This window comes from Rhyacophila brunnea, unplaced genomic scaffold (assembly GCF_057557595.1).
Source record: "Rhyacophila brunnea isolate RB1 unplaced genomic scaffold, BYU_Rbru_1.0 scaffold_17, whole genome shotgun sequence".
NCBI lineage: Eukaryota > Metazoa > Arthropoda > Insecta > Trichoptera > Rhyacophilidae > Rhyacophila > Rhyacophila brunnea.
The window spans coordinates 2,084,948-2,106,962 of NW_028232827.1; the positions used below are offsets into that span (position 1 = coordinate 2,084,948).

At 34.0% G+C, this 22,015-nt stretch overlaps 1 protein-coding gene across 1 annotated transcript in view; it reads right to left on the minus strand.

The window, feature by feature from the left end:
- The window catches only part of LOC147073548 (uncharacterized), a 309,140-nt gene that overhangs the window by 15,714 nt on the left and 271,411 nt on the right, over nucleotides 1-22,015 (minus strand). The window lies entirely within an intron of this gene.

The following is a 22,015-nucleotide window of genomic DNA, read 5'->3' on the forward strand; positions in this document are numbered from 1 at the left end:
AACGGCGAAGGGTGGAGGGATGCTGTTAAGATCCGCCGTAAATAGTGCACATTAAACTTTGTCAGTCATACGTATTTGTTTTTATTGAATTAAGACTACAATATACAGGTGGCGTTGGTTAATTTTTTAAATTCAATTAAACCATGCGACATCAAACCATAATAGTTAATAGTCAAAAAATACTCGTCTACCTATAAAATATCCTAAATTATGCCATTAAATCATACATAATTTTGGATATTTTATAGATAGAATAATATTTTTTATCTAGAGTGGTTTGGTTTAGGCAAGGCTTAAAGAATTTTATAAAACTAACCAATGACATGTGTAATATGTATTCTTAATTCAATGAAAACAAATAAGCATGAATGAGTGAAGTGCACAATTTTGTCGTATCGCCCAAAGTATACTAAAACTATTTTGGTTTGGTTTAGGCAGGATTTAAATGATTTTTAAAAACTAACCAACACCATATAATATAAATAGTAGTCTTAGTTCAATAAAAACAAATACTTATGACCGTTAAAGTGTATTGTGCACCATTTATTTCTGAACTTAATAGCCAACCACCACCCTTTGCCACTGTTTCATTGACATGGCTAGGATGTCCAGACGTTTTCTATGTATCGTAAAAATCCTCTTTCTCGACATAAATGGCCGGGAACACTATCTACATAATTTGATTACTAACTTACATACCCTCTTACTTATACCAGTCGACCGGGACACAGTATTATTGCGCGGGAAAAACAAAGTAATCACTCACGACGCTCAACACATGAGAGCAGCCATGTTGCTAATCTATAGTAGTGCTGAACTAATACGAGTGTAGATTAGCAGCCAAATAATGATCTTTTGATTCTGTCTAGCTAGTTGTATATCTGCGGATCGTTGTCATGACTGTGAACTGTTGGATCTTCCGCCCATTACGACGGCCAGCCGCTGCAATACTACACAACGGCTGGTGGGTGGGCTAAAGTTTTCTTCGCGGCCCTCGTAGTCCAGTGCGTATGGTGGCTCAGAGGGCTCTGAGTTTGATTCCTGGTGAGGTCACAATATATTTATATAATTTTATTAAAGCCTGGATGCTTCCGATTGTTTCACTTATATTAATACTACTGTTTCACTACACTACTGACATTGGGCCTCCCGGCCTGTTGTAGTGTTAAAACAGAAAAATAATTATATTATAATAATTCTTTCACGACCTGATTAAAATAAACGAATCCTCCGATTTTTCAAATTTATAATTTGCTTTTTTGCGAATTTGTATAATACATCTACTTGTCTTAGACATATTCATATGTTTTCTCTTATACCTTAGGATCTTTTTATACTATCACCCAAGAAACATAAGAAAGGCAATCGGCATTTACGCACGTGGTTACGACACGACAACCAGTCAAACTTTATGGCTTCCAGCATCCAGAAAGTGTGCGACCAAAGACGAGAAACAAACAGGGCAACCGAATAAGAAAAATCTTGTCAGTATCACGCCGGCTGAGTCTCGAGATGGAAGTGGAAGATATTGTTGGAGTGGCTTTGTTCCTCAAGAAGTAGAGGAAGTTAGAATGTTACTAAGATCATTTGACGAGCTGTTGAATGCTTTGAGGCCGTCAGCCACAGGTCATGATAAGAATATAAGACTGCATCACGCCGGAAGAAAAAAATATTGGTTACTTTGAGGTAAGTTTATTGATGGTTCCTCGTGAAGTGCGGTTTGTTTTATCAGTCTCCGGTAACCCGCTGGTTGCCGCAATCAACCGAGTAAGCGCAAATTTTTTTTCTTCTGCCTCGTGGTTGCTGACAACCATGGATGCAGGAGACCGGTAAGAGATGGTACAGATAATTTATGACAAAAATATAAGGTAAAGTTGTTTATAATTTTATTAATTGTTTTTGAAAGGTTTCAAAACGATAGCCGAAACTTTTATTTCGTTCAAATAATAGCATGTTTAATAATAGGTACTTGTATTTATTTTCGTTAAAGGCTGGTAAAAGTGTTGTATAACTGATTCAATATTATTTTATTTTAATTTAATAATATTTTTCGCATTGTGATGTAATTGGATGTTCGTACCAAAACAAAACGTTCTACTTTTGAATGAGAGAGAGTTGCGTAAACTTTCAAAAATAGACACTGCAGGGGATGGCGCTGCCGGTAGACACCGGGGCTGCCGTATTTATAATAAAAAAAAGTTATTTCCAGATTGGTTACACGATTTCTGCATCTGAAATGTCTTTACGTTATATATATATTTTTTAATATTATGCAGGTAGTCTCCTTCGGAACACGAGTTTCCATGCTGTACACATTTATTTATGCGATGTCTTTTGTGAAATGTGAAACATTACGTAACTCGACAGTGTAATCATTTTGTCTCGAGGCATTCCGATATCATCCAAGGTCGATAAAAGGACAAACATACCGTACATAAGAGATTATATTTCCAACTGTCATTGTTAAATTAGACCAAACTTTCTAATACTAGCGAGAAGGAAAAGTAACAACAATAATGTAACACGAAAACACACAAAACACTCAATTAATGTTGTACATTAAAAAGAACCCGCATAAATGCAGTGAATTTTTAGTTAATTACAAATTTTTATTTACAATTTCCTATAAATAATTGAAAAAAAAATGTCAAACAATTCTCTACAAACTTCTTTTGTGCGGCACAATTTAGTAGGCGTGTTACATAATTAATATTTGAAAAGAGGCTCGTGATAAAAATAGTACGCAAAATTAAAATAGAATAAACACAAAAATGAATAATATTTTTCGGTCGTGTAACACAGAATAATAATCATTATTTATATCTAATGGGTTAACTTTTATAATAGGGGGCAGGTGATTTTTTTTACCTGTCGTGTTATATAATTTACTAGATTTCTTTAATTATGTCACATTTTCTTTTATATAAGCTTGTTAAAATATATGGTATTGCCATGATAAATTTTATGAATTTCTTATATCCACGGTAGCCGCGTGGCTTAAGCGTCGGCCTATTGCGTCGTGGGTCCCACGTTCGAATCCTGGATCTGGCAAGTACACATATTGTTTTTTCAATTTGTGTATGAGTCTGGTATGTAGTATGGACCTAATAGGTTTGGCAAGTGGTTGACATCCATTTCTCGTAAAAGAAAAATCTGTCAATACAAACCTCCACTCTAAGATCGGACATGGTTGAAAGAAAGAAAGGTTAGGAGATACCTGTGAAAAGACACCTAATCACTTTGGCCACGATCACTACCGCGGTCTTGAGGACGCGATGTTAGATACGATGGATCTAAAGTTCACTATAAAGTTTATGAAGGAACCTCTGTAGGCACTCAGCCCCTGTCCTATGATGGGCGGATAACATCAAGAGAGACGGAAAGAGGCTGAGTGTGATCGATTGGATAGAGAGAGTTTGGGATATAGATGTTTGGAAGACGGTTGTGCAGTCGGCCATGGACCTGAACGGTCTGTAAGTAAGTAAGTAAGTATTCTAACATCTATTGTACCCCCACGATGGCCGCTAAACTTAAGCGCCGGTTTATAGCGTCGTGGGTACTAAGTTCTAATCCTGGGTCTGGCAAGGACACATAGTGTTTTTCAATTTGAAGTAAGTCAGAGTATGAACCTAGTAGGTTGAGCAAGTAGCTGACATCCATTCTTCGTAAAAATCTGTTAATACAAACTTTTACTCCATGGAGGCTCATATGATCTTATGAGGATCGGAGATGGCCGAAGAAGAAGAGAAATAACTTTATATTATTTTAAGAGTAAAAGCTATCAAGTGCTTACTGTCCTTCCTATAATCATATATATATATATATATATATATATCATATATGACCACGTCGTATTCTAAAACTGTACAAAAGCGATGCAAGGTCAATCGAAATTAAATCTATGTCATATCTATTTTTGTCTCAGTGGCAAAATGTACGTATGCACTGTTGGTACACCTCGACGAAGCACCGACCACTAGTCTATTTTATTACGTTTTTATTAGCTCGTATTCTTGTTTGTCCGGTGGTTGTTTGTCCAGTACAAATCTTGCAATCGATTTTGAAGTAACTTCTAGGCTAGTCATTTGAAACTTTTAGAATTTATCATAACACGATGCCAATGCATTCTTTTAATATTTTTAGCCATCTTTAACGGCCCACATGCTCAGCGTACGTCAAAATGGAACTTTTATGCTATTTTCAAAGCATGATCCTGGACATTCCTTAAACGTTGTAGATAATCTATTTACATAATTTTGAAGCCGTCTCCCGTCCCCCCTTTGAATTCATTTTCAGTTAATTCTGTTTTGTATGGAAAGTTATCTCAGAAAAATCCTTAAAAAGTAAAAGACTATTATTGGTTGCTAAGAGGGTGGTCCTAGCAACTAAATTATTAATAAATATACGTGCGAAATCAAAATGAAATGTCAAAATGTCATTTCAGTATTCTATATCTGTTTGTTTGTTTTTTATTTACTTCATATCAAGTACAAGTTTGAGAATATTGAGCATAATAATTCAACAGAAAAAATTTCCAATTTAAATATCCTATCGGGTATATTAATTTTTCAAAAGGATTCAACGTTTTTTATATATACTTTAAAGCTAGCTGCGAGAAAAACTAAGTTAAGTACCAATCTAACAACATAATATCATTTTTCTAAGCTTTACGCTATTCAATTATGTTAGGTTACTACCTGCCAGTGGCGAAGGATGTCTATGGTAGATAACTGAAAACAAGTCCTAGAACAGCCATATTTACAGTCGGTATTTTGTTCATTTTCAATATTTTACTGGACAAAAAATATTATATTTTATCTTTTATAATAAGTATATTAAGTACTTATATTATAATATTATACGGAAAAAAATAACTGGCACTAAAACAAATATAAAAAAGTACCTAATTCCCAACCGCGAATCAAATTCGACTAGAAAATTGTGATACCACGAGAGTCGGATGCTCAGACCATGGGACCACGTGACGAATCCAGCGCGCCGAAATAATGTAGACATATTATATAAAAGGATCAGGAGATAGTATGACAACGGTTATCATATTGAGTGTATGTGTTTTTAAAAATGCATGTGTGGTTGTTTGTATGTGTTGTGTGCGTGAAATGTACCACATTACTTGAAGCCTTTGTATGATTGTGTTGATTTCTGCTATGTATCCCAATACTTAGTCCAGTAGGAGTAGATTCACATACGTCTAGCCGGTAGTCAATTTATAATATATTCCTACATATTGCCTATCAAGTAATTATTTAAGTTAGTTGTAATTGTTACAATAAATGCTATGTTTTAACAGCACTTCTCTTGACTTCGCTAAATTTTGGAGTGAGATACACACTTTTGACTGTTTAGACAGCTAACTTATTGTAATTGTTATAATTAATAAGTGGTAATACTTCGATACAAACCTACCCTAGGTAGCTGCCGTAGCGGCCGAAAGCAGTCTTATGTAGAATGATGCGCGGAGCAACTTGAAACTGACCCACTATTTCATGAAAAAAACATCTGTGACGATGGAGCTCTTTTTTGTGAAATGATTTCGTAAATAAGCATAATTATCGAATTTGGAGTACATAATGAAAACTCACATGCCATTCTTAAAACATCTTTACATCCACAAGAATTTGTTAACAGTTTGTTGTAGTTTATGGTCTGGAAGTCTAATTGGACCATATTTTTTTTGAAAACGAAAATAATGCAGTTACTGTCAATAGATTTTTTTTCTGACATGAATTAAGGCTATACCTCAGTTGAAGCATGGTCTTAAAAGATCGTGGCTAGGCGATGCGCGGATTGTAAAAATGACGAGTGCTGAAAGAAATATAATTTGTCATATAAATCCAACATGCGTCCATTCAATGTTCTGTTTATTGTTCTATTAGTAACAATAATAATAATATATTCATTGACATATTTTCTTTTTCAAGTAAATGGTCAAACGTTTTTTAGTCATCTTTATACGATTTAAAATTAATACCACCGTCGCCATTACAAAACAAATTGACGTGTTCACAGCTCGACGTTGTTTGCTCTCCGATTGCCAGCGAGTCCAAAATTTCGTCGCACCTATAGTTGAAAATTATTTTCCGTTTCACTGAAGTACCGTCTTAAGTAAAAGCTTTATTAAATTTAAGCTTAGAAATATTTTTTTCGACCATGTCCGATCCTAATAGGACCATATTATTTGCCTCCACAGAGTAGAGGTTTGTATTGACAGATTTTGTTAGCTGGATTTATTATTTTTCTTATTTCATTTATTTTCTGATATCGGTTTATATATTTTCAATTAGGCCACTTTTAAAAATAACCACCTGCAATTTTTTCCGACTGAAATAACCTGATACGTGATGTGACAACATACCTTGTCTTCCCATTAGTTGTGCCAGTTATATTCTTTTTTTCTTTGCTGTACCTTCTATGAGAAAGGGAAGACTTTGAATAATTATGTTTTTTGTCAGCGAGTCCAAAATTTCGTCGCATCTATAGTTGAAAATTATTTGCCGTTTCACTGAAATACCGTCTTAACGGCCCACATGCTCGTCGTAGGTCAAAATTGAGTTTTTATTGTATTTTCAAACCACGATCCTGGACACTCCTTAAACGTTGTAGATAATCTATTTATATAATTTTGAAGATTATCTCGTCATAAATTATACTAATGGTTTTATAAATGCGTTTAAAAATTAATAAATGTAAAAAATCTTAACACCACCGCACAGTTATGCACCGAAATATGACTATATTCTAAAAAATTAGAGCGAGAGGTTTAAAAGAATACTATTTTATGTAACAAAAATACTTTATGCAGTCATCAAATGTTTAAAATAAATATGAGGGATAATAAGGCTCCAAAATTATATAAATAGATTATCTACAACGTTTAAGGAGTGTCCAGGATCATGGTTTGAAAATACAATAAAAACTCAATTTTGACCTACGACGAGCATGTCCCCTCTTAATGAAGTGATGAAGTTTGATCTATACAATATGTGGTTCCAACAAAATGGTGCAATATGCCATACAGTTTGTGACACAATCAGCTTATTGAGAGTTAAATTAAAAATGTATATCACTTATTTGATATACCTACCTATATATGTAGGATTATCTATGTTGCTTTTAAAAACTACGCGTTGCCAAATTTGCCGGGAAAACGAGCCGGGTCACTGACCTCTCGCCCCCTAAAAACAGACAACGTTTCTGCCTCTCTCTGCTTAGTGTAAAAAGGCGCGTAGTAATAAAATTATTCGCAATTCGCGCTCCGTTTTATAGTTAAAAAGCTTTTTATAATATTTTTTAAAAGGATTCCCCGGTACGCGAAGCGAGGCTCTAATGCTGAATTATCGCGACACTAAAATTAAAGTTTGCAAAGTCATAATCAAAATGAATTAATGTTTACATTTCGTGTGAATGTTTTATTATCACGATGCCAAACAAACGGTTGACAGTGCCCTCACACATGCGTGACTACACCTTTAAAACGGTCACGCTAACTAATGGATCTGTTAGTTTAGAAATCAAATTCTAGAAATCTATAAATCAACTAAGAATCATATTTATCTATTAAAACCTCAAGTTCATTGATGAGATTTGGTTTTGGACCTGTGGTTCAACAAAGCTCTGTCATTATCAAGGTTTATCATTACCTTTGTCTTCGAGATATTTATCTTTAAACCTGCTTTGCGGCTTTCATTCGCAAAATATCATCATCATCATGATAACATTCTGTTCATCATCATCAGGGGCGCGACAACCCGGTGTAGGTCCTGGCCTCCTACAACAGCTTCCTCCACCTGTACCTATCCAGTGTGGCCGCTTTCCAATTCGGTACCTCCAGAATATCAGAATATGGCAGTCACTGGCAGCTCCATTCAACCAGACTTGCCTCTTTTTCTACGCCCTATTGGATTGCTGGACATCACTATCTTTGCCGGTTCATCGTCATTCATACGGTGCACATGACCTAGCCATCGCTGTCCCCCAATCTTAATTGATTGAACTGCATTGCAATCTTCGTACAGCCCGTAGAGCTCAGCATTGTATCTTCTCCTCCAATTGGTGCCATCCCTGATCGGTCCATATATACGGCGGAGAATTTTTCTTTCAAAGATGTTATGGGCTCGTTCATTTCGCAGAGTTAATGTCCAGGTTTCCGATGCGTAGGTGAGCACTGGTTTTACAAGTGTCTTGTAAAGAGTGCTTTTAGTTCGGCGAGATAGTATGCGGGACTTAAAATGTCTTAACAGGCCAAAGTAGCATTTATTCGCAGACATGATTCTCTTGTTGATTTCTTCAATTTTCATTAAACATTCTGATAATTTATAATATTATTATTCACAGTTTAGTTAAACCCTTCGATATTTGAAATGTCACCAGAACTAAGATATAAGTAGGTACAGACCTACAAACTCATCCGTAGACTGGCCCAAAATGGAACTACAAACTACCATAGGACGCCATTTTGAAAATTTCATTTGAATGTCAGATTTTGTCCAGTTACGAGCTTTGATTGGGTAGTTTTCGGCAGTGGCTCCCCTATCCCATTCTTCAGATAAGTTTGTAGGTCTGTATTTTTATTGTATAAACCTCTAATGTATATTGTCTGATAATTAGTACGTGGGTACCTATTATACATCCTAATAACAATTACGAACCCCTGTTATCGGCAATTCAAAGAGTTTTTTTTATCTCTTCTGTAAACTTTTAATTTTGCTTGATGTTTGGTATATTACCATATATTATTATAAATAAGGGAAAATCATGATAGTTTCTCTAAAATGCAAAATAATTTGTATATGTTTACTGTTTATACAATTAATAATTATAATCTTTTAACTAAATAATAATTTAACTCTATAAAGTAATGTAGATCTATAATATAATACTTCTCGCAGTTTCAAAAAGACTGTCGAATGATGTATATTTGAAATAGCAGACCATTATTTGAATTTTCGTATGTACATGGACAGGTTTAGCCCGGACTACCCACACATTTAACCCTTGTATAAATCTACCACAATATATATGTATAAATAATAAACAATATTAAAAACACACAAAATCGCATTGAAATAAAACTAAACCCTCGCAAAAACATTTTATTCAAATGGAAAATAGATCTCTCTCTATGGATCATGAAAGGTGAACCTTTTAATATAAGTAGGTGTTTTTTGTTTGTTAAATTCTATATTTTTCCAGTGATATTATAATATCAACTACGTAAATATGTGAGGTTTATATATTATAAATTAATAGTTATTGTAATTAAACTTGGTTAAATAAATAAATAATATTTAAGGCTCCTTACCAAAAATTATAAATTTTATTTTTTATAATACCAGCTAAATAATTATTATTAAGTACTTAATTATTTTTGAATTATTATTATTATTAAACAAGAAAAATTATGAATTAAGAATTAAAAACATAAAATTATGAAAACCTTATAGACATAATATCGTCACCTCAATACTACAACAAGATAACTCTGATTTTGTCATTGTTGGGATATTAACATAAATCAAGGCTATCATTATTATTTAAAATAAAAATTATGCTTGTCTAATTTGTAACAATTGATCAATGTTCAATTGTTTGAAAAATATTGTATATTTATTATTTTATTTATTTAATGCATACATGATTTTTAAGTTATCTAATATCTTAATACAGTACATTTTGTAGAGAACATTTTAATAGCTTTCTTAAAAAACAGTTAAAATAAAGTTATCTAGTTGTAGTATTGAGGTGACGATATTATCTATTACAAAAAAATTGTATCGGATAGGATTCCAAGTCATATTTTTCATTATCCGGTAAGTGCTTTTATCTTTTGAGCTATCGATCCGCCTATGACTCGTGTTAATTGGATCTAAAAACAATGCTATCGCAGGTGTTTCAATCTTTGTCAAAGAAAAGCGATCATTTGTTTTGTGTAAATCAATGTTACATAGGAGATGGCATCAGGTATTAACCAAATTTATTTATTATGTCATGCAGTATTGTAAAATTAAAATAACTTAAGTAGGTAATTATAAGTCTCATTATTATAAATACATAATATTATTATGAAAAACCTCAAAAAACATAGGAAAACGTTAGACTGAGTGGGATTTGAGTTCTCATCTTTCATTATTCGACCGAGTGGTCTTACATGGAGCTTTTAAATTCAAATTTGAACCAAAAACTTAGTAATACATATTCGAAAAAAATGAATAGTTCATAGTAAGAAAGTTCTGTGATTAATTCATCTCGCTTCCCGCTTGTTAACTACCCCTTCAACAACCCATAATGCGAACACGAAAAAACCTCACACATTATTTCGACAATGGGCAAACGCACACAATCCCAAACCAACCACTACACACACACTATTAGCAAATTAGCGCCGCACCAATACACGCGCACCACATCGGACATTGTCCTAAGCCCACCAACCAATGCCCTACACACAGTTTAGTCCTTAAGCTTTGCATGTATGCGTGCAAAAAACTTACACATACAAAGAGTGTAAAAAAAATTAGTGGGTCCTCATCGGAGCGGAGGAAATACAATAAAGAGGACATCGTCCTCTCTGTCCCAAGGACATTTTTTTCGCCACGCCAAAATGCACGCCTCAAGGATGGTGGATTATAAATGCAGCGTTACGACGCCGCTGCATTTTTATCGTGCGATGACTTAATATTCAGTGTAAGTGAAACACAAATAATATAGAATAATATATTATTATGTACGCCTTATTAGAATTCCGGGAAACCCAGTTTTTTAAACCGCGGTTTTCGGCGTGTCGTTTTATTCTCAGACTGTTTTATCTTGATTTTCATTCGGATTTCTCACAGTATTCATCATCATCATTATAAGGGACCGATCACAGAAAAGATTAATAAATATAATTCAGATAAGCTATACTATACCTACCCCAATACACCACATTTAGAAGCAGGGTTTTGAATGTGTGAGTGTCTTAGGAAAATGAAACACACATTATTGACGTGCAATAGTGTGTGTTGCAACCTTCAAATACACCAATATTGAATGAGCGTCAGTGCATAAACTGAGAGATAAACTTAAGATTGTTTACCGCATATTATTCTAGTCAAGATCGGTTGCCTGTAACTCCACACCCGTGAACTTGTTGCCAATTCGGATGTTTACCATTCGATTTTTTCCGTACGGTTAAAACCGTATAGTGTGAAATAAAGGTTAGGTATTTCAGTTCAATTCTTGTTCCCTGTGACCAATCCACTGCTTCATGAAGGCGTTACCTAATTCTTTACACTCATTTAAATCCTTAGCTATATAATGTTTGAGGCTTCCACGGTTGTTTTTTTATCGTAGTAGATTTTTGGGTTTCCACCGTGTGTCCTTCTTCCTTCTTCACTCGACGTTTCGGGCTCGTTGGCACGATCAACTTGCTGCAGGTTTCACATGGCGGGAGACGCAAGGTGATGGACTGAAGGAGTTTGCGTGACGTTGTGTTTGCTATATGACCCAATACTGCAGCATGTAGTAAGTACCTACTCATTTAATTCTTTATGAATTCCAGTGTATAAATATTTGTTATTTACATAGCCACGTATATATTTTAAATGTTTTGGCATGATTCATCGTCCTTACAATACTGGAAATAAGCATCGATATTTTTTTTGAAATGTTGAAAATAATTATGTAGAATTTTCAATCAAATATTTTAGTCTTAGTCATGAGTGCATTTTATACTAAGTAATTGAATACTCAACACATCATCATTTTTCATCAATTTATGCAAAAATCACCATTAAAAACAATCAAATTACTGTGGTTTTATAAAAAAAATATAACTATGTTATAAACCTTCATTTGAAATTAAGATTCTCGACAAATCTTTATTTTGTTAAGCACGTAATTATACTGTAAAGGTTTAAAAAATCGTGTGTTTATTTCAATGTTATGTGACTGAATGTTATTTATAACCTATTCATACCTACGATATATAAATAAGAACAATTTTCATTTTTTCCATACAGCGCAATATAATTTTCTCGCGAGAAACTTTGGAAATTATATCACAGATGGCAGTGTACACAAAAGGAAAGTTTTCTTCATATTACGCAGTACGAACTTTTGTTATGTTTTCTTGAAACAATATTATTGTTTTTTCTTATTATTTTTTTAAAATAATAATAAAATTATTCAAATAATATTAATGTAGGTATGTATCTATTCAGTGCTAGTCAATTTAAATAAACGAATTGATTTTTCATTAGGTAGGCATGACGTCTGAATGGGAAACTGTTAAATGAGTTGGTACTATTTTTTATATGACTCACTTGAAGTCTATCGGTAAACATTGTTGGCAATCAGAAACTGAATATTCCTACACAGACCGGAAACGGATCTATGGTCGGTGATTTTGGCGCTCATTTTCGGCTAAATTTGAATAAATTAGAACAGTTTTTAAATGGTCTATTAATCAATTTATATTATTATCATGGAGGTTTTCATGTGATGCAAATTGTTTTTAATTCACAATTATAATAATTGTAGTTTTTTTTATAAAAGATGTACAAAATTTACATATAAATTTAATCGATTTTAATAAGAAATCAGAATCTATTTAGAAAAATTAGTTACATATCCATATTAAAGTTCCCATTTTGCTTGTGTGGCGAGATTCAGACCACTAACATATCGTGGAGTTTTGCAAAATGTATTCTTTTCCCGCGGATTTTTAGTCATACACCATTCAAAATCGGACGCTTTTGCGAGGAATTACACCTTGCTGTTTACACTGTGATTTTTTATGTGGTTCTGTGATTATTTATTTTTATCCCAAAACTGTCTTGCCATTGCTAAATGATTATATTTATAATATATACTTACCTATTTTAATAGTATAAAATCATTTTATTTTTCATTTCACGGCTATCGTGGGTATTATTAGGGGTGGTGGATTAATTGTTTTCAGTTTAATAAATACATATAGTAGGTACCTAAATAGTTACAATATTTTTAGATACTCCTTGATCGGCATTATCTTCCATAAATACTTTAGTAAACTGTAAGAAAAGGCCTTCATCCGGCAGTGAATAAGAATGGATGAGATGATGCTGGTGACATACTATTGACGACTTAAATCACATTTTTTTATATATACAGTAATATTATATTGTATGTTTTCGAAAGAATCGAATCCAATATAAATAATTTTGAGTTAATACATACGCATTTCTTATTAGACGGCAGTTCGAAATTCAAATCGAACGTTTGTACGTGTACTTGCATTGGTAATCAATTCATTATTTTCTTCTTCTATTGGTAGTCCCAAAAACAAAATGGCTGTTCGCATTCTGGCTTAAAATTATTATTTTATTTATTTATCAATATTTCACGTGATTATTCATCTTTAAAATAATGGTAGATGCATGATATTGGCTGCATACATTTTAAACGTGTGCTGTGATATGGAAATATGCAAAATGAGCGAAATGACAATTTTAAGTTGAATTTTATTCATGCACTATGCGATGCCATACATTAAAGTATTTGTGGTGTATTTTTACTTTACATATAACTATGTAAGCATGTATGTGTTAACTAATAATTATTGAGAAATTCGAATGATTTGGTATTAGTTATATGTATTTGAATGAGACAGTATAATATTATCATATACTAAAATATGTGTAAAATAAAAAGGCATGATGTAGGCGAGCGTGTTGTGTATAACAATCCAATTTCGGTAAAAAAAATAACTGACAAGATCTATGCACTAACCCTTCGAATACCAATCTATGTAATCATAAAATAATGAAGTACCTATACCAAATAGAGACTGCAATACCGAATGAAAACATTAATAATTATTAGTAGCTGTATTTTTGAATTTAAAACTAGACCAACCATCAACTTTTTACATGAAATGAAAGAAAATTTCATCCAAAACCCAAAGTCACGAGCTATCGTTAGATCTTCATGTTAAAAAAATAATTTACCTAAAATGAAAGTTGAAAGTTTTTTCGCCCAAAATAAGTATTTGATGGACTTTTTGTTGTTGTTATTTAACTTTTCTCAGATGATTCAGTCATTTTAGATACATTTTTTGTTCAATTTCTCTGGTTTCTTAATACAGAAAATACCGGTATAGGCATGTGAATTTTTAAAACCGATAGCTTTTTCGCCCAAAGTATTGGATAGACTTTTTTTGTTATTATTTAACTTTTCTCAGATTATTCAGTCATTTTAGATACAGTTTTTGTTCATTTTGTCTGGTTTCTTAATACCGAAAATACTTACCGTATAGGTATGTGAATTTTTAAAACCGATATTTTAGTATCGACTAAAACCGCGATTCCGGTTTTAAAAATACCGATATTTTAAACCCTAGTACCGAATGATTATTTTTAATTAGATGCTATTTATTACACTTAATTGCATAAAAATGCTTGTCTGTCAAAGACAACAAGCAGTTAACCCTTAGCCAGAGAATGGCCACCCTAAGCGGGTAAATAACGACATCCAAGACACCTTACCGCACCCCAGGGTGTATATCAATCTTTTCTTGCGCCCCGTCGCAAGTTGAAGCAACAAACACGTCAGTATATATTGCGCAACAGGTGGGGGTTGCTTGCTATCCCCAGACGTCCCCTTTCGCTTGCGTGAACACGAAACGTTTCTGGACGAATATTGTGGCTACTGACAACACTAGTCCGCAACCTTTGCCGTATTAATATTCAAATTCAAAAAGAAATCTCGATTATATTAAACGATTATAAAAAATACTATTTTTCGAAAATTTATATGTTTCTAACAAAGTTGCAAAAACCTTCTTGTATAGCAGGGATGGGCATACGTGAGGTCAACATTCTAGATTTTCATATATATAAAGTGCCACACCATAGTCACATTTACAAAGGAAAACTCGCAAAAATGCAAGTATAATGGGGAAAGAAAATACCTATATTTTTATCAAGAAATATTGGGAACCGCACTTAACCCAACGAAGAGCCGCAGTTGCCCACGTCTTTTCTATAGAGATAGAGCCTAAATGCATACAATTGTACAAATGACTCACTCGTTTTCAAATAGTTTGTCTATTTACATGTTCACTACCTTTGTTGAGGCATTCAAGTATTGCAGTAAATACATTTTTTTTTGTTGAGTACTTAACTAGAATTTTATAAATATGTAGGTACCTATGTTTATTTTATTTCATTTTTATTAATATTTTTTTAACATGTATTTTATCTAATTAAGAAATAATATTGTATAGTTATTTATTATCATAATAGGTTTTCAGGTTTTCACAGCGTTTTCTCCCTCTTTCTTCGTCAGCTCTTGAGAATGGCCTTTGCCAAGGGTTCGACACTTCAATGAAAGAATGAGGAAGTACACACAGTGACAACCAAAAATTTATTAAAATAACGCGTTCCACCTATATATAAAAATAATAATTTAATAAACTATTTTTTTTTCAACGAATAATAATTCACAACATTTAAGAATGCAACATTCTTTTATTGAACATACATAAGTTGAAAACACTTTTGAGAAAATATAACGTAGTTATATACGACTAAAAACGCTATTTAGAAAGCACTTCAGATAGTATTGTAAAAATAAATTTTTAAATTTATTTGTCGCAGTTAGATAATATATAGAATAGAAGAGTGGTTAGTGCACATGGGCGTGATTCCCGATAGGGCATAGGTTAGAATTCTTCTAGATGTCGTATTTTTTATTACAACGTTTTTCTTAGCTCGTATTCTTATTTGTACGGTGGTTCTTTGTCCGGTACAAATCTTGCAATCGATTTTTAACTGACTTCCCGACTAGCTAGACATTTGAAACTTTTAGAATATATCAATCAGAACACGATGCCAATGCATTCTTTTAATACTTTTAGCCATCTTTAAGTAGAATTGAATTAATTTTCAGTTAATGCTGTTTTGTATGAAAAGTTATTTCGACATCATTATTGATTGCTAGGGGTCTGGGGCCCTAGCAACTAAATTATTAATATATACGTGCATTACTATGGAAATCAATATGACATGTCAAAATGACATTTCAGTATTATTTCTATCAAGTACAATTTTTTTTGATCGTTTAAGCTAGTCAAGTCAAGTTTATATGATTCAACAGAAAATTTAAAAACGTTGTATATAAAAAGTTCTTTTTATCTTGTAATTTATTTTCCAACTAGTGTTTATATATTAAATTTATATAAGTGTTTTCAAATTATGTGTTTAATAATAATCGTTTTCTACAAACACTTTACTGTATTGGATTTGAAGTATAAGCAATAACTAGTATGACGTTCGAAATTCAAAATTTGTATCGCTTCTAATTATAGAGGACCTTTGTGCGTATATTATAATTAAAGAAAATAAAAATAACATAAAATGTTATAAATTTCTGACTATTATGAGAACGAAAATAATCATCATAATATGTAGATTTAGATAGTTTGAGAAAGTAACCACAGACAAGTGGGTCTACCACATGTTTTTGACGTCTAGCCGCTGATTAGATTTGCATTTTCCCGGATAGTTTTTGTTTGTTCAGGACTACGGGTTTTCGCGCCTCTATTTTCGGTTTGACGATTTTGAGGTATGCCAGTTTGATTACTTTGCAGGGATATTATGATACCACTATGTATCAACTTTATATTATATAAACGTAAAGCATAATTAGAATAGCATTATTTAGAATATATTTATTTCTTGAATGCGCGAAGACTTTGAATCTAGAGCTATCCATAAAGTTTATGAATAAACCTTTGTAAGTACTCGGCTCCTACACATCTATTATATACACATGACCACTTTCGGCCGCTAAAACAGCTATCTAGGGTAAAAAAGTATCAAAATATTAGCACTTATTGTAACAATTACAATACGTTAGTTGTAATTGTTACAATATTTGCTATGTTTTAATGGCACCGCTCTTGGCTATGATAAATTTCAGAGCGAGATAGTCAGTGTTGACTGTTTAGAGGGCTAACTTAGTGTAATTATTGCAGTCTTGTGTATAGAATAGATGCGCTGGGCCGTTTCTGGAGGAGATGGATGGGTAACGTCACCAGGTCCAGGACGCATGCCTCGCCGCGATACACCGCAAATGCATGTGGACAGCTCAATGAGGTCACCTATACCTCTACCGCTTGCGAGAAGTGACATACGGCGATTACATGTGGACGGTTCAACGAGGTCACATGTATCTGGAATGCGCGCGAGTTTTTTTCGCGTGGGTCAAATCTCACCATCTGCACAAGGCCTAAGAGGGGACGCAGAGAGGCTGAGTGCGACCGATTGGAATTCCTGGAAGTTTCCTGGAGGCCGGTTTTATAGTCAGCCGTGGATTTGAATGGTCTGTAGTACTAGATTAAGTAAGTGTGTAAGGTGTACGAATGTCATAATACGGTAAACTGTTTGTAGAAAATGATGATAGTTTAATTTTGAAATAAATAGTAATAATTTTAACGAAATGTGCAATCGAAAATTTTCATTAGTTTCAAACAAGCCACCGCATTGCATTCGAAGATAATCAATAACTAGCACTACCATCGTAATTCGCAATTCAGTGCGACGGCCTGTAGGTATATAGTCGGCCTTGCATTTCGCCAATCGAAGGCGATCGTTTGGTCTATTCTATACAAACAGCGGCTATCGACGGTAGTTTATTATATTTATGTATTGAGGAGGTAAATTGTTATAATAAGTTAACCGTCTAAACTGCCAAAAAAGCTATTAACAGCCCCTCTCTTGGCTGTGTTAACTTTTAGAGCGAGATAGACAGTGTTGACAGTTTAGATGGCTAACTTATTGTAACAGTTATAACACCTCTATACATAAATATGATAAACTACCGTCGATAGCCGCCTTCTGTATAGTATATAGTATAGACCCACTGGCTTGTAATCTTGTGTAATAATTATTAATCTTGTATTTTTTTTAATTCGTTAAAATTTAATTAATGACAGTTATAAATCAATATATTATTATTAGACGTAAGTGAAATATTAATTTTTCCAATTTAATCGTAGTATCTTATACTTATATAATGCTATTTTTCACGTGGAAAATACAACTTGACAATATTTAAATCGCATAAAATTTGATCGATCATGGAATACCTACCTAAAAGTAAATTGCATGCCGATTCTATTGAAAACCCAAATTGAGTACCTATTGTTTTTAGTTTATGCGTATTGCTACCAATTAACATATTTGGCTTTCTAAGTTAACCTTCAGGAATGCATGTAAACAATAGCGGGCGAGTGCATCGCATTGCATTAAAAAGGTGTAAAATGCAACCATACGTGTGACTCGAATACAAAGTGACTTGTTTTTTTTTTTTTTTTTTGAGAAGAAGTAGCACCAGAAGACACATTTCATTGACTTCCATTTAGGTAAAGTTCATCATCATCAGCCTGAATCTATCCACTGCTGGATGAAGGCCTCTCTAAGCTGATTCCACTTCTCTCGGTCCTGTGCGTTGTGTTGCCACGTAACTATCCAGCCCATTTCCATTTGAGGTTTTTAGCGAATTCTATTACATCGCAAATCCTTGCCTGTATCCTTATCCAATCATTCCGTTTTTATCCTTTCGCTTTTGGTACGGTTAATAATTCTTAAAATGTCAAAAACTTTTAATGTATTATGTGCTTTAGAAAATAAAAGTCTAATAACGTACATATTATATTTTTAGACTTCTCTTTTTTCTCTCACCCTTGTAGTAAGCCGTGAGTGATGCAATACGAATCAAACGGTAAGGTGAGGTCATGCGGGTTTCCTCATAGTTAATTTGAAAACGACTTTGACGTAAAATCGTAAAGGAAATATAAATAGAAATGGTTAATTTTTCATCTACAAAATCTCAAATGAAATCATGGCATATTACAATTTAATGTAGATGCTCATTTGTTGGACATGTAGGTTAGGTATATATTATAATATATTGTTTACATGGCTCCCATAAGGGGGAGCTGACGGAGCTCTAGCCTGGGGACGATGAAAGTCAAATCACACATCACAATTTTTCTTTAATAGTAAAAAAGTCGCATGCGGCGCGATTTACCTTCATATTAACATAAAAAAATGGTTGCGCAATGCAATTTTTAAAGTATATTGTATATCCATAGTCGACAACTCAATAATGCATGTGGATTTATTAAAGAATACAGATAAGCTAAAAATACACGGTTAATTTTATCTTGTGGAAGCCAGGGGTTCCGCGGAACACCGTTTGGAAAACACTGCTATAGAGCACCACACTGCTCTTAACCTTGGCGATAGGTAGGGGGCCCGCTAAAGATCCAGGCCCGGGGGAATTAAATTCTAGTTCAATTAAAAATCAGCAAATGATAATTCGACATCTCTCAATATTTTCATTAATAAATTAAATTACATGAATTCAATTGTGCGGTCCTTCTAGACAAAGCTTGATATTATAATATATACATACGTTTTTATTATTCTTTTCTCCGTTGCATTTGAGATTTGCAAATGTGGCCCCACCTCGACACACAATTTGCACGAATGCAACTGCACACCGGTTTAAATGCATTTTTTTGGTTTACACACCGATTAGCAGTATACTTAATCGATATAACGGGAGATTTAACGTTCAACTTTGTTATAAGGGAATGAGATAATAAACACAAAACCAGCTTTCATTGTTTTCATTTTAAATTATGAACGACTCCACAGCCATGTTTAACACAAGCCATATAGGTACCATATTTGAAATTCAGTAGCGATAGTATGAAATTTTGCATTTAATTGTTATCAAAAAGAAATCAACGGCATATTTTTTTACATAATATCTGGAAAGCCACGAAAAATCAATTGTTTAAAATTTTAGATTGATAATACCAGGGAACACAGAATTAAATCGAATTGAAATACCTAACGGGTGTTGAGTAACAGGCATTGAAGTTAAAGTCCCTCCACCAAACCCGCCCCGTACCACCCTCGGTCTTAATCGAGAGTATCACGGGACCCATCAATTGGTGATGTGAAGCATCTAAGAATTGGCCTGGGAGTGTCCTGGGAGAAGATGCCCAAGACTTAGATTGCTACGCTCAAAGTGAGCTCTGACTGAGTTTACTGAGTTTACTCTAATGCAAAGTGCCAGGGAGAGAAAAAGCACATGGAAATTACTAAAAAGAAAATGAACCTACTTGTTTATTAAATTAAAGAACGAAGCTAATCATACAGGCAGCAAAATTTATGTGAAGAGATCTTCACGCCCGTAGTAAGACGCCGCAAATTTTTTGAAAGCAAGATAATTGGCCTTAGTAGCAACCAGGTCGGACGGGCCGATGGGTCCAACAGCTGGTTGGACCGACCTGAGCATTTCCTCCCGTTCGGAGCACATACTCAGACACTCCCATAGGATGTGGTTGGCATCCTGTATTTCCCCTCCGCATGGACATGTCGGACGGCTTACAAGTCCAAGCTCGAAGAGCTTGCCAGCGAATCCACCATGACCAGTCACAAATTGACTGGTGTAATGGTCTGGAGTCAGATATTTGGTTATCTCCATTCGCCACTGTATGTTTGGAAAAAACGTATATGTGTGCCGGCCCTTGGTCGATTCGTCCCACTTTCGCTGCCAGGTCGTAATGGCCGCGTTAAGCGACATGAGTCTAATTCTGCGCCTCAATAATGCTACTCCTTCGCCAGCTAGCCGAGGGGGAGGGACGAGGTGAAAATCACCAACGTCGGCCTCCTCGCCCTTGAGGAGCAATATTGAAGCGCCGCTGACCTGAATATGCAGGTCAAGTGGGAGAATGCCGGCCAGGACCGGGAGCGCGTCAGTTGAGGTAGTACGGTAGGCCTTGGTAATGGACAGAAGCGCGATGCGCTGTCCTCTTAAAAGAGAGATTCTAAGTTTGACACTTTTGGGAATGCGCGGACACCAAGCACTGGCGGCATAAGCCGCGATTCCCATAAAAATGGCGCCGTAGGCGATCTTGAGCGCCCTTACTTTTAAGCCCCATCCTTCACCAGCACAGTAACCAGCGCAGAGTAACAGGCAGCCGATCTCAACTGTGGAAGAATATGGATAAACTTAAACATGTGTTCATTCTAAGCTTATCCTTCATTCTGGCAACTGTTCACTGGCGCTCATTTAATTTTGGTGTATTTGAAGATGTGTTGCAACACTATTGCACATCTTGTGTGCTTAATTTTCGCAGGATACTCACACATTCAAAACCCTGCTTTAAAATGTAGTGTATTGGGGTGCCTATCGAATTTCAATTTATTAATGTGTTCTGTGATGATAAAATTTGTAGTTTATATGTTTTTTTATAATCCAATAAAAATATTATATTTGATTTTTTCCAACATTAGAATTATTTGAAATATGGTCGAGTGATAAATGACCTCACTTTTTTGACAGAAGTGGCAGAAAATAAAAGACGATTTGCTGTCGTTTTTTTTTTTTTTTTTTTTAAATATAATTAATAATGAAAAGGAGAAATAATAACCTTATTTCAAAACTACTTTAACATTTGTATACATATAATACCTATTATAACTTCTTACTCGAAGCGGAGCAACTCAAAAAATTGTCCTCTGCAGCCCTCTGTTAATTACACTACTTTCATTGGGAATCATGGTCTTTGTATTGTCAAACAAGAACTTCTTGTCCACGTGTTAAAACTGTGAACTAACAAGCTCCTCCTGTGCAGTTAATCGCACTTCCGTTTTCAAATAAGAAACGCCCCCATATTTATCATGTCATTTTACGCTATCAATTTACGTAACGTGATGTTTTTTATAATAAAAATATGTAGAAAACGATTAGAAGTGATGTTAGAATTATTATTAGTACATTTTTGGTTTACTGCGAAAAAGAAAAGAGATCCGATACCTTATTTAAATACGCGTTGCCGCCATGACAAGTACGTTACTGAGAAGTCTTCTATATGCGACTACAGCGACTTCCTGTTATCGACGAGATCTTGTTGCCAGACAGTAGTATACAGAATAATATGTATATATATTTA